Here is a 12,539-nt window from a genome sequence, read left to right as displayed (position 1 = left end):
TCCCTCATCTGATGAGTCTTCCATCAGTTCGTCCTCCACTTCTTCCTGGGCTCCTGCACCTTCCTCACTAGTTTGGCTGCTACCATGCTCACTGGTAAATCCATCTCCCCCACCCTCACATGCCTGCCGCCTTGGTGCTGCCGACCGTCTAGACCTTGCAGATGTTAGCCCTTCCGCATACAACTCCTCCTCTTCTACTTTCTCCACCTCCTCTTGTCGCACCACCTGACTCCGAATTCTGTTTAACATGTGCTCCAGCATGTAAATCACCGGAATAGTCATGCTGATAATGGTATCGTCAGCACTAAACATCTTCGTCGCCATTTCAAAACTGTGCAGAAGGGTGCATAGGTCCCTGATCTGAGACCACTCCTCCAGCGTGATTTGCCCCACCTCTGGATCTCGTTGGCCCAGGCTATACGTCAGAACGTATTGCACAAGGGCTTGTCGGTGCTGCCACAGTCGCTGCAACATGTGCAGAGTTTAATTCCACCATGGAGGCACATCTCATTTTAGCCGGTGAACTGGCAGGCCCAACGACTTCTGTAGAGATGTAAGTCGCTGAGCTGTGGGATGCGAACGGCGGAAGTGAGCACACAGCGACCGTGCCCTCTGCAGGAGGCCATCTAGTCCGGGATAGTGGGCTAAAAATTGCTGGACAACCAGGTTCAACACGTGAGCCATACAAGGCACGTGTGTGACATTGCCCCGGTGAAGGGCCGCACCCAGGTTTGCAGCATTGTCGCACACGGCCTTCCCTGGTTTCAGGTCCAGTGGAGACAACCATTAATGAAACTGGTTCTCCAAAGCTGACCACAACTCCTCAGTTGTCTGACTCACATTTCCCAGACATTTCAAAGTAAAAACCGCCTGATGACATTGAGCCCTGCTGCCAGCATAGTAAGGAGGTGTGCAGGATCCCTTCTGCACAGTTAGAAAGCGTGTGGCGTGACCAGACAGGCTTTGGGTGCAGGTGGAGGACTGAGAGTAGGTTGAGGAGGCATAAGCAGTGTAGGAACTTCGAGATAAAGAGGATTGACGTACAAATCGTGGGGACGGCAAGACTTGGACAGCAGTCCCTTGTCCTGCTGTCACCATAGTTACCCAGTGCCGAGTCAGCGACATGTAACGCCCCTGTCCATGCCTACTCGTCCAAGTGTCTGTGGTGAAATGCACCCTGTCACACACAGAGTTTCTCAAAGAAGCGGTGATGTTGTGTGCGACATTCTGGTGTAGCGCAGGCACACCTTTCTTTGAGAAGTAGTGCCGACTGGGCATCTGGTACTGGGGCACTGCGATGGACATAAGGTCTCGAAAATCCTCTGTGTCCACCACGCGGAAAGGCAGCATTTCTGTAGCCAAGAGCTTGCAGATGGTGAAATTCAACCTCTTAGCTTTCTCATGGCTAGGAAGAAATGGTCTTTTACTTGTCTGAGGGACCGAGGGCTGGCTGTTGTGCTTAGACGGCGTTGAGAAGGGTGTCCCCGGCAAACTGCTGGTCTGTGAGGAAGATGCAGACGGACATGTTAGTTTGCCCTGATCCAAAGGTGGTGCTCTTGATGTCGGAGAAGGCTTAACACCAGCTGCTGTTTCCACATCCAAATAAAATGATGACCTGCCAATCACGCTTGCTGTTGCGGGTAAAGAGGTGGCAGGTCTGCATCCCAAAACAGGTGTGACTGCTGTCCCCCCAGTCACAGAGGATGAAGAGGCGGCGGATGCACAAGCTGTGGCAGACGGTGGTTGGCCCGGCCCGCTAGGCCGCATTGTAGCACAGTGAGCTTCGCACTGCAACTTATGCTTCATATCCATGTGACGGTTCATTCATGAAGTACTCAAACTATGGATTTTTTGGCCTCTACTTAGCTTTTGGTGACAAATGTTACAGATAACACGAGGTGGGTCATCCTTATCGATCTGAAAAAATGCCCAGGCTATGCAAGGCTTAGCACTCATGCGACCTGAAGAGCCACCACGACTTGTGGTCAGAGGCAGAGTTGTGTTTGAGGATGCTGTTGTTGACGTGCTTCCAGTACTACGTCTCTGTCCAGGAAGGCACAACCTGACCTCGTCGTCACTAGCATCCTCCTCCACCTCCTTTGCTGACCTCATCGACTGGCTGACTGTGGGTTGACAGTAAGTGGGATCTGCAATCTCGTCATCAGCACCCTGTGTGTTCTCACACCCGTCGTCCTCAGAGCCAACTTCTTCCTGCCCTTACAAAAAACTCATGTTGTCGCTCCAATCAGGTATTTGAGTCTCATCATCGTCTTCCTCATTGTCTCCATCAACAGGAGTTACAGTTTGGGAACGAGGGTCTACATTATGGTCAGAACCTTCTGCGTCTGGTCCTGGATCCGACTCATAAAGATTCTGGGCATCAGTGCAGATCATTTCCTCGTCTGGATTCACAGAAGCTCTGGAGCCGACCTCTGATTCCCAGGCTATAGTATGAGTAAACAGTTCTGCAGATTCAACCATCTGTTCTACCCCATACTCAGATGGGCAGCTAGCGACTTGGGAGCTGTGAGGAAGCAAGTGCGATTGGGGTGATACCTCTGAGGACTGGAGTATTTGTGATGTTGAAGTTGAGGTGGAGGAGAGCCCACTTAAAGGAGAACTTGATATCCGTTGAAGCACCTGCTGTTTTTGTGCCTCATCTGGAATTTGTAACGATTGGCGTGGCCGTAAGAAAGGGATCGTATCACATTGTCCGCTAAAAGAAGTAGGCATCTTAGTTTGGCTGGAAGATGTTTTCTTCTTCTACAGATGTTACTGTTGCTACCTACCCCACGGACACAACCTTTTTTTCCTTTCCCAACACGCCTATTCCCCTTTCCACCAGCAGAAGGCCTTTTTCCACTCATTTTGGTGGTTAACTAATTGACAACTCTGGAGTTGTTTGCACAAAAAACGATGGATGGGAACCGAGCAGAGCTGAGTGACCAAACTGTGCTATTAGCCCAAAAGGATTGGCTGCGTTAGATGCCGTAAAACAATTTTATTACATACAAAGGTGGTGGAGCTTAGTATAGATGGACTAATAGAATGAGTCGCACACACTGCTACAAGCCCAAAATTATTTTCCGAGCTAGATGCAGATAAAAATTATTTGTAATTTGCAAGCTGGAGGAGCTTAGTATAGATGGACTAAGAATAAGTCCCACACACTGCTACAAGCCCAAATTATTTTCTGAGCTAGATGCAGATAAAAATTATTTGTAAATTGCAAGCTGGAGGAGCTTAGTATAGATGGACTAAGAATAAGTCCCACACACTGCTACAAGCCCAAAATTATTTTCCGAGCTAGGTGCAGATAAAAATTATTTGTAATTTGCAAGCTGGTGGAGCTTAGTATAGATGGCCTAATAGAATGAGTACCACACACTGCTAACATGCCCAAAATAATTTTACAGGGAAGATGCAACTAAAAATTATTATTAATTTCAAAGCTGGTGGAGCTTGGTATAGATGGCCTAATACAATGAGTACCACACACTGCTTCTATGCCCAAAATCATTTTCCAGGCAAGATGCAGCTAAAAATTATTATTAATTTGAAAGCTGGTGGAGCTTAGTATAGATGGCCCAATAGAATGAGTACCACACACTGCTAATATGCCCAAAATAATTTTACAGGCAAGATGCAGCTAAAAGTTATTATTAATTTCAAAGCTGGTGGAACTTGGTATAGATGGCCTAATACAATGAGTACCACACACTGCAACTATGCCCAAAATTATTTTCCAGGCAAGATGCAGCTAAAAATTATTAGTAATTTGAAAGCTGTTGGAGCTTTGTATAGTTGGCCTAATAGAATGAGTACCACACACTGCTAATATGTCCAAAATTATTTTACAGGCAAGATGCAGCTAAAAAATTATTATTAATTTCAAAGCTGGTGGAGCTTGGTATAGATGCACTAATACAATGAGTACCACACACTGCTGCTATGCCCAAAATTATTTTCCAGGCAAGATGCAGCTAAAAATAGTTAGTAATTTGAAAGCTGTTGGAGCTTAGTATAGATGGCCTAATAGAATGAGTACCACATACTGCTAATATGCCCAAAATTATTTTATAGGCAAGATGCAGCTAAAAATTATTATTAATTTCAAAGCTGGTGTAGCTTGGTAAAGATGGCCTAATACAATGAGTACCACACACTGCTACTATGCCCAAAATTATTTTCCTGGCAAGATGCAGCTAAAAATTATTATTAATTTCAAAGCTGGTGTAGCTTGGTAAAGATGGCCTAATACAATGAGTACCACACACTGCTACTATGCCCAAAATTATTTTCCAGGCGAGATGCAGCTAACAATTATTAGTAATTTGAAAGCTGGTGGAGCTTAGTATAGATGGCCTAATAGAATGAGTACCACACACTGCTAATATGCCCAAAATTATTTTACAGGCAAGATGCAGCTAAAAATTATTATTAATTTCAAAGCTGGTGGAGCTTGGTAAAGATGTCCTAATACAATGAGTACCACACACTGCTACTATGCCCAAAATTATTTTCCAGGCAAGATGCAGCTAAAAGGTATTAGTAATTTGAAAGCTGGAGGAGCTTAGTATAGATGAACTAAGCATACGTCCCACACACTGCTACAAGCCCAAAATTATGTTCCGAGCTAGATGCAGATAAAAATTATTACTAATTTGCAAGCTGGTGGAGCATAGTATGGATGGCCTAATAGAATGATGCTTTTCCCAAAAGGTTTTACTTGGCTAGGTGCAGTAAAAAAAATTTTATTCTATAAACAGGTGGTGTAGCTTGCAACACAGATATACTACTCCACTGACTAACACACACTGCAAGAGGCCAAAAAGGATTTGCTTAGCTAGATTTAGCCAAATGCTGTGAAAAACACTTGCACAGCACTGGCACAGACCTGCCTGGCAAAAAGTCCTAGGAAATGCTGTAACCTAGTCCTCAAAAGGACTGCAATCACAACTATTCCCTACTCCCAAGCTATCTGCATATTTCAGAGAAAATTGGCTTCAAATTAACACTGAAATTATAGCGCACACAGCAACAGCGGTGCCGTCTAACACGCAGCTGCAGCAGTGAGAAAATGGTGGCGACGGGGAAAATGGCTGGATCTTATAGGGCAAGGACATGTGACATACACAGCCAATGACACATTCCCTTGCTTGTGTGAAAAAAAGCAGTTCGCTCCGTGTATGCGCTGCTGATAGGCTGACAGATTGCAACTCCCCACTGTAAATGCGGGAATGAGAAAAAAAATGGAGATCTTCTTTATTTCTGTAGAGATCCAACCCCTGCCCCTCCCCCGGCCCCGCTGTACACTCAAACTGCGTATTAACATTGATTATCAGCATTACTGTGAAAAAATCCAGCTATGATTTTGGTGCACCAACAGTTATCGAACATAACCGCGAACAGCCTGATTTTTTTCAAATCGTTCGTGTTCGCTGAACGGCTCGAACACCGCTCAAAACAGCTCGAATTTGAGATTGGCAAACAGTTCGAGTCGAACAGCGCTCATGTCTAATTCTAGGTTCTTCAAAGTAGCCACCTTTTGCTTTGATGACTTCTTTGCACACTCTTGGCATTTTCTTGATGAGCTTCAAGAGGTAAGCACCGGAAATGGTCTTCCAACAATCTTGAAGGAGTTCCCAGAGATGCTTCGCACTGGTTGGCCCTTTTGCCTTCACTCTGTGGTCCAGCTCACCCCAAACCATCTCGATAGGGTTCAGGTCTGGTGATTATGGAGGCCCGGTCATCTGGCGTAGCATCCCATCACTCTTCTTCTTTGTCAAATAGCCCTTACACAGCCTGGGGGTGTGTTTGGGGTCATTGTCCTGTTGAAAAATAAATGATGGTCAAACTAAACGCAAACCGGATGGAATAGCATGCCGCTGCAAGATGCTGTGGTAGCCATGCTGGTTAAGTATGCCTTCAGTTTTGAATAAATCCCCAACAGTGTCACCAGAAAAGCACCCCCACACCATCACACCTCCTCCTCCATGCTTCACGGTGGGAACCAGGCATGTAGAGTCCATCCGTTCACCTTTTCTGCGTCGCACAAAGACACGGTGGTTGGAACCAAAGATCTCAAATTTGGACTCATCAGACCAAAGCACAGATTTCCACTGGTCTAATGTCCATTCCTTGTGTTCTTTAGCCCAAACAAGTCTCTTCTGCTTGTTGCCTGTCCTTAGGAGTGGTTTCCTAGAAGCTATTTTACCATGAAGGCCTGCTTCACAAAGTCTCCTCTTAACAGTTGTTGAAGAGATGTGTCTGCTGCTAGAACTCTGTGTGGCATTGACCTGGTCTCTAATCTGAGCTGCTGTTCACCTGCATATTCTGAGTCTGGTGACTCGGATAAACTTATCCTCAGAAGTAGAGGTGACTCTTCGTCTTCCTTTCCTGGGGCGGTCCTCAAGTGAGCCAGTTTCTTTGAAGCGCTTGATGGTTTTTGCAACTGCACTTGGGGACACTTTCAAAGTTTTCCCAATTTTTCGCACTGATTGACCTTCATTTCTTAAAGTAATGATGGCCACTCATTTTTCTTTACTTAGCTGCTTTTTTCTTGCCATAATACAAATTCTAACAGTCTATTCAGTAGGACAATCAGCTGTATATCCACCAGACTTCTGCACAACACAACTGATGGTCCCAACCCCATTTATAAGGCAAGAAATCCCACTTATTAAATCTGACAGGGCACACCTGTGAAGTGAAAACCAATTCCGGTGACAACCTCTTGAAGCTCATCAAGAGAATGCCAAGAGTATGCAAAGCAGTCATCAAAGCAAAAGGTGGCTACTTTGAAGAACCTAGAATATAAAACATATTTTCAGTTGTTTCACACTTTTTTGTTATGTTTATAATTCCACATGTGTTAATTCATAGTTTTGATGCCTTCAGTGTGAATGCACAATTTTCAAAGTCATGAAAATACAGAAAAATCTTTAATTGAGAAGGTGTCCAAACTTTTGGTCTGTACTGTAGATTAGAGAGGAAACAATCAGGACTTTTTAATTAACTCCTATCTGACATTATACATAATAATACGCATCTGCTCCCTGGGCCTATTGGAAAAAATACCTATTTTTATGCCTTGGCAATTGGGCCCGCACACAGACTGTGTGGGCGCGATCGCCGCTAGGTGTCAACTGATTCTCACAGCTGACACCCGGTGCTATGTGCAAGGAGCGGTGCCGCGCTGCTCCTGGCACAGTAGCTCCTGAAATGCTGCGATAAAAGTCAACCGCTGCATTTCAGGAGCAAGGGGAGGTAAGCGTGGCCTACTTACCTCCTCTATGGCTGTCTGTGTCCGGTCACGGGAGTTGTCATGGTGACTGGATTTCGTCATGACCACATCCGGGTCACCAAGCAGTGGGAAGTTACTTTGATCATGCACAGTGCATGATCAAAGTAACTTCTGCCTGTGCAGCGCTGAAAGACTGTATAGCATAGAGATGTTGCTTCATCTCTATGGTGTATAAGCGATCAGCCTGCAATAAAGTCCCATAGTGGGTCAAAGTAAAAAAAAAGTGTCAGAAAGTGAAAAAAAAGTGTTAAAATACAAAAAAAAATAAAAAAAAATAAAAAAAAATAAAAATATTCGGTACCTATAAATAAATCATCATCTTGTCCCGCAAAAAACAAGCCACAATACAGCTCCATCATTCGAAAAATAAAAAAGTTATAGCTCTCTGAATAAAACGAGATACAAAAAAATTATTTTTTCTATAAAATAGTTTTTATTGTGTAAAAGCGCCAAAACATAAAAAAAAATATAACTGTGGTACCGCTGTAATCGTACTGTCCCGAAGAATAAAGCTGCTTTATCAATTTTACTGCATGCTTAACGGCATAAGAAAAAAAAAAAACAATTCCTAAATTGTTGGTTTTTATTTATTCTGCCTCCCAAAAATTGGAATAGAAAGCGATCAAAAGAGTCAAATTGCCCAAAAACTGTACCAACGTCAACTTGTCCCACAAATAAAAAGCTGTCACATGACTCTGTCACCAAAATATGGAAAAATTATAGCTCTCAAAATATGGTGATGCAAAAAATAGTCTTTGCAAAAAAAAGTTTTTTTAGTTTGTGACAGCTGTCAATCATAAAAATCCTATATGAATCTGGTATCACTGTAATCGCACCGACCCGAAGAATAAAGTTGTCTAATCGCTTATACCGCACGAGTAAAGACGTAAAAAATAAACTCTAGGGTTAGGGTTGTGTTAGGGTTAGGGTTGTGTTATGGTTAGGGTTGTGTTAGGGTTAGGATTGTGTTAGGGTTAGGCATGTGTTAGGGCTAGGGTTGTGTTAGGTCTGTGTTAGGGTTAGGGTTGTGTTCGGGTTAGGATTGTGCTAGGGCTAGGGTTTTGCTAGGGTTAGGGTTGTATTAGGGTTAGTATTGTATTAGGGATGTGTTAGGGTAAGAGTTGTGTTAGGGTGAGGGTTGTGTTAGTGTTAGGGTTGTGCTAGGGATAGGATTGTGGAAGGGTTAGAGTTGGGATAGGGCTAGGGTTGTTTTAGGGTTAGGGTTAGGGTTGTGCTTGGGTTAGGGTTGTGCTAAGGGTTAAGGTTAGGGTTGTGCTAGGGTTAGGGTTGTGTTCGGCATCCTCCTCCTCCCTGTCCTCATGTCATTAACGCTGAACAGACGGAATGACATTTGTTAAGGTAATACCGTCTATAGCGCATGAAACTAGCTTCTGTTCTTCCTCCTCCTCGGCCTCCTCTTCCTCATTGTCACCAAATCCAGGTTGGGATTATATGAGGCTGGGCTGTGTGGAATCACCTGTATGGTTCCTTGCTCCATCTCATCTTGCTCCGCCTGCAATGCATCCTCTTTAATTTTGAGCAGAGATTGCTTCAGAAGATAGAGAAGCAGGATGGTGATGCTAATTATGGCATCATCGCCGCTCACGATATTGGTGAAGTCCTCAAAGTTTTAGAGTATGGTACAGATGTCTGACATCCATATCCACTGCTGAGGTCTTATGTGTGGAGTCTGACCTGAATACCTACGGCCGTGTTGATGATGGTAGTCAACAAGTGCCCTCTTCTGTTCACAAACCCTTCCCAAAATCTGCAATGTAAAGTTGCAACGCGTGGAAACATTTCACACCAGTCGGTGAGCTGAAAGCTGCAAATGATGCTAAAGCACGGCAAGGGCGGCGGAAGCTGTAGCTGACTTTCTAAAATGGGCACACAGGCGGCGTACTTTGACAGGCAGATCCGGCAGATCCGGGTAAGTTTAGAGAAACCGCTGAACCATGAGATTAAGCATATGGGCCAGGCATGGTACATGTGTGAGCTCGCCTCGCTTCAGAGCCGCCACCAGGTTCCGGCCATTGTCACACATGACCATGCCTGGCTGTAGATTCAGAGGTGTGAGCAACAGATATGACTGCTCTATAAGAGCTGTCCAAAAGTCTTCAGCATTGAGTTGTGCGGATTGTCAACTAATCATATTAGCTTCAGCACAGCCTATTGCCACTTGGCCGAGGCAGTACTGCAGTGCTACCAACTTCTGACCGATGTAGTCATTTCGGAGATGGAGGGTGAAAAGGAGGAGGAGAAGGAGGAGGTGCAGGAGCTGTAGAATGTGGGGGCAAACCTGATTAACCCAGAGCCCACAATCCTCGGAGTCGGGAGAACATGTTCCATCCCAAAGTCCGACTGGGTTCGAACTTCCATTATATTAACCCAGTGTGCCATCAGTGATATGTTTGCCTTCCCTGCCCACAAGCATTTGTCCACGTGTCCGTGGTTAGGTAGACTTTCCCAGTAATTGCGTTGTTGAGGGCACGGCTAATGTTGTGGGACATATGATTGTATAATGTGGGGATGGCACACCGGGAGAAATACTGGTGGCTGGGGACCGAGTACTGAGGGACAGCCGCCATCAGGCTGCGGAATGCTTCCGTCTCCACGAGCCTAAAAGGCAACATTTTGAGCTCAAGCATTCTCGAAATGTGTGAATTTAGTAGTGTGGCCTGTGGGACGTTGGCTGCGTATGTGCGCTTGCGTTCCAAGGACTGGGGTAGGGACAACTGAATGCAGTGCTGGGACAAGGACGTGGATATGCTTTCTGATGGTGCTAGTTGAGAGTGTTCAGTGACAGGTGCAGGGTGGGAGGCATCTTTGCATGCACCACAGCGGAAGAAGCAGTCACTGTTTCTGGACTCTGGAGTTCGGCCCACTTAGTCAGTTGCTTTGCTGCCATGTGCCTGATCATGCTGGTGGTGGTCAGGCTGCTAGTTTTACTACCCCTGCTGATGCTGGCCTTGCAGGTGTTGAAAATGGCCTTTTTGGGGTTATCTGAAGAGTCTTTAAAAAACAACCAGACACGGGAAGACCTAACAGTTGTACTGGCAACTTCCGTTGTGTTGGTGTTGTGGGGAACGCTTTCCATCCTTGTGTCTGTGGCCACCACACTGCTTCTTCCTGCCTGTTGTTGTGCTATTCCTCCCTCCCCCTGTGTGCTGCTGTCCTCGCTCTGAATGTCCCCCTGCCAGGTTGGGTCAGTTACTACATCATCCACCACATTGTCTTCCACTTCCGCACCCTGGTCCTCCTCCTGACCTTCTGGCAATTGTGTCTCATCATCATCCACCTCTTGTGACAGTAATTGCACTTTCCCACCATCATGTGGGTGCTCAAATATGTGGGCATCACTACACGTGTGCTCCTCTTCACCCACTTGAAGCTGTCTGGGTGAGAGGCTCGAATCTATAAATGGAAAAGTGAACAGCTCTTCTGATTGTCCCAGTGTTGGATCAGTTGTCTCTGGGCACTCGGCATGGTGGGAGGAAGGAGGATCAGGGTGAGGAATATGCGGCCAGACTCACGGCTACTGGGACTTAACCGTGTGGAAGACAGGGTGGTGGTGGTGGTTGTGGCAAAGTGACTGGAAGCATTTTCTGCTATCCAACCAACAACTTTTTGACACTGCTCTGTGTTCAATAGTAGTGTTCTGTGGTCCCCTAGTAATTGGGACAGGAAGATCGAGCAACAAGATGTGGGTGTTTGTTGTGGCACAATTTCTGCTTGCCTACAGCCTCGGCCTCGTCCTCTGCATGCACCATCACCATCACTTCCACTTCCATGTCCATTGCCTTGCCCATTTTAAATGGAGGACAATATTTTCCACATTAACTACAAATGGCTGGATTTAAACCGCAGTCATATGTGATACGTCTGACGGACAACCACGGTTTTAAATAGCGGGCTTCTAAGTTGCTATTCTTCACAGCGACCTCTTGTGAATAGCTTCACTGACACACTGAAAGAAACTGTAAATGGAGGCCAATATTTTCCACGTTCACTACAAATTTCTGGATTTTTATTGCTGTATTATGGAAAAGATCTAGCTTTATTCTGCAGTGCAAACAAGCAAATGGAGCAGAAAAATGGTGTACTCTGGATTGCTTTTTAACCCCTTAATAACATCTGACGTACTAATGCGCGTCTGTGCCCTGGGACATAAGAGCCAGACCCGTATTAGTACGTCATCGCGATCGCGCGCGCACACAGGCTGTGCGGGCGCGATCGCCGCCGGGTGTCAGCTGATTGTCACAGTTGACACATAGTACTATGTGCAGGGAGCGGTCCTGCACCGCTCCCAGCACATTAACCCCTGTGATGCTGCGATCGAAGTCGATCGCAGCCGATCGCAGCATTGCGGGGGCAAGGGGAGGTGATCGCAGATACTCACCTCCTCTTCCGGCTTCCAGCGCTGTCTGCAAAGGCTTCCCGGGTGTTACCATGACAACCCGATGTCGTCATGACAACATCCGGGTCACCAGACAGCAGGAAGATTGTTTGGACATGCGCAGTGCATCTCCAAACAATCTTCTCCCTGTCCAGCGCTGATAGCCTGTATGACACAGGGATGGTGCTGCATTCCTGTGCCATGCAGGCGATCAGAGAAAAAAAAGTGAAAGTCCCATAGTGGGACAAAGTAATAAAGTATAAAAACTGTCAGTAAGTGAAAAAAAAAAAAAAAAATTGCAAAAATATAAAAAATAAATAAATAAAATAATCCACCAAAAATAAAAATATAATGTACCCATCAATAAATATTATTATAAAAAAAAAACAAAAAAAACAATAAAAGTACACATATTTGGTATCGCCGCGTCCGGAACAACCTGACCTATAAAACTGTCCCACTAGTTAACCCCTTCAGTGAACACGGTAAAAAAAAAAACGAAGCAAAAAACAATGCTTTATCACCATACCGCCAAATAAAAAATGGAATAACACGCGATCAAAAAGACGAATATAAATAAAAATGGTACCGCTGAAAACGTCATCTCGTCCCGCAAAAAACAAGCTGACATACAGCTCCATCAGCCGAAAAATAAAAAAGTTATAGCTCTCAGAATAAAGCTATGCTAAAAAATATTTTTTTCTGTAAAATTGCTTTTATTATGTAAAAGTGCAAAACATAGAAAAACTATATAAATGTGGTACCGCTGTAAACGAACTGACTCGAAGAATAAAGCTGCCTTATCACTTTTACCACACGCGGAACAGAATAAAAAAA

The sequence above is a fragment of the Phyllobates terribilis genome, unplaced genomic scaffold, assembly GCF_046119375.1.
Source record: "Phyllobates terribilis strain yellow unplaced genomic scaffold, ASM4611937v1 Scaffold_7__3_contigs__length_470593459, whole genome shotgun sequence".
NCBI lineage: Eukaryota > Metazoa > Chordata > Amphibia > Anura > Dendrobatidae > Phyllobates > Phyllobates terribilis.
This window is presented reverse-complemented; position numbering follows the sequence as displayed.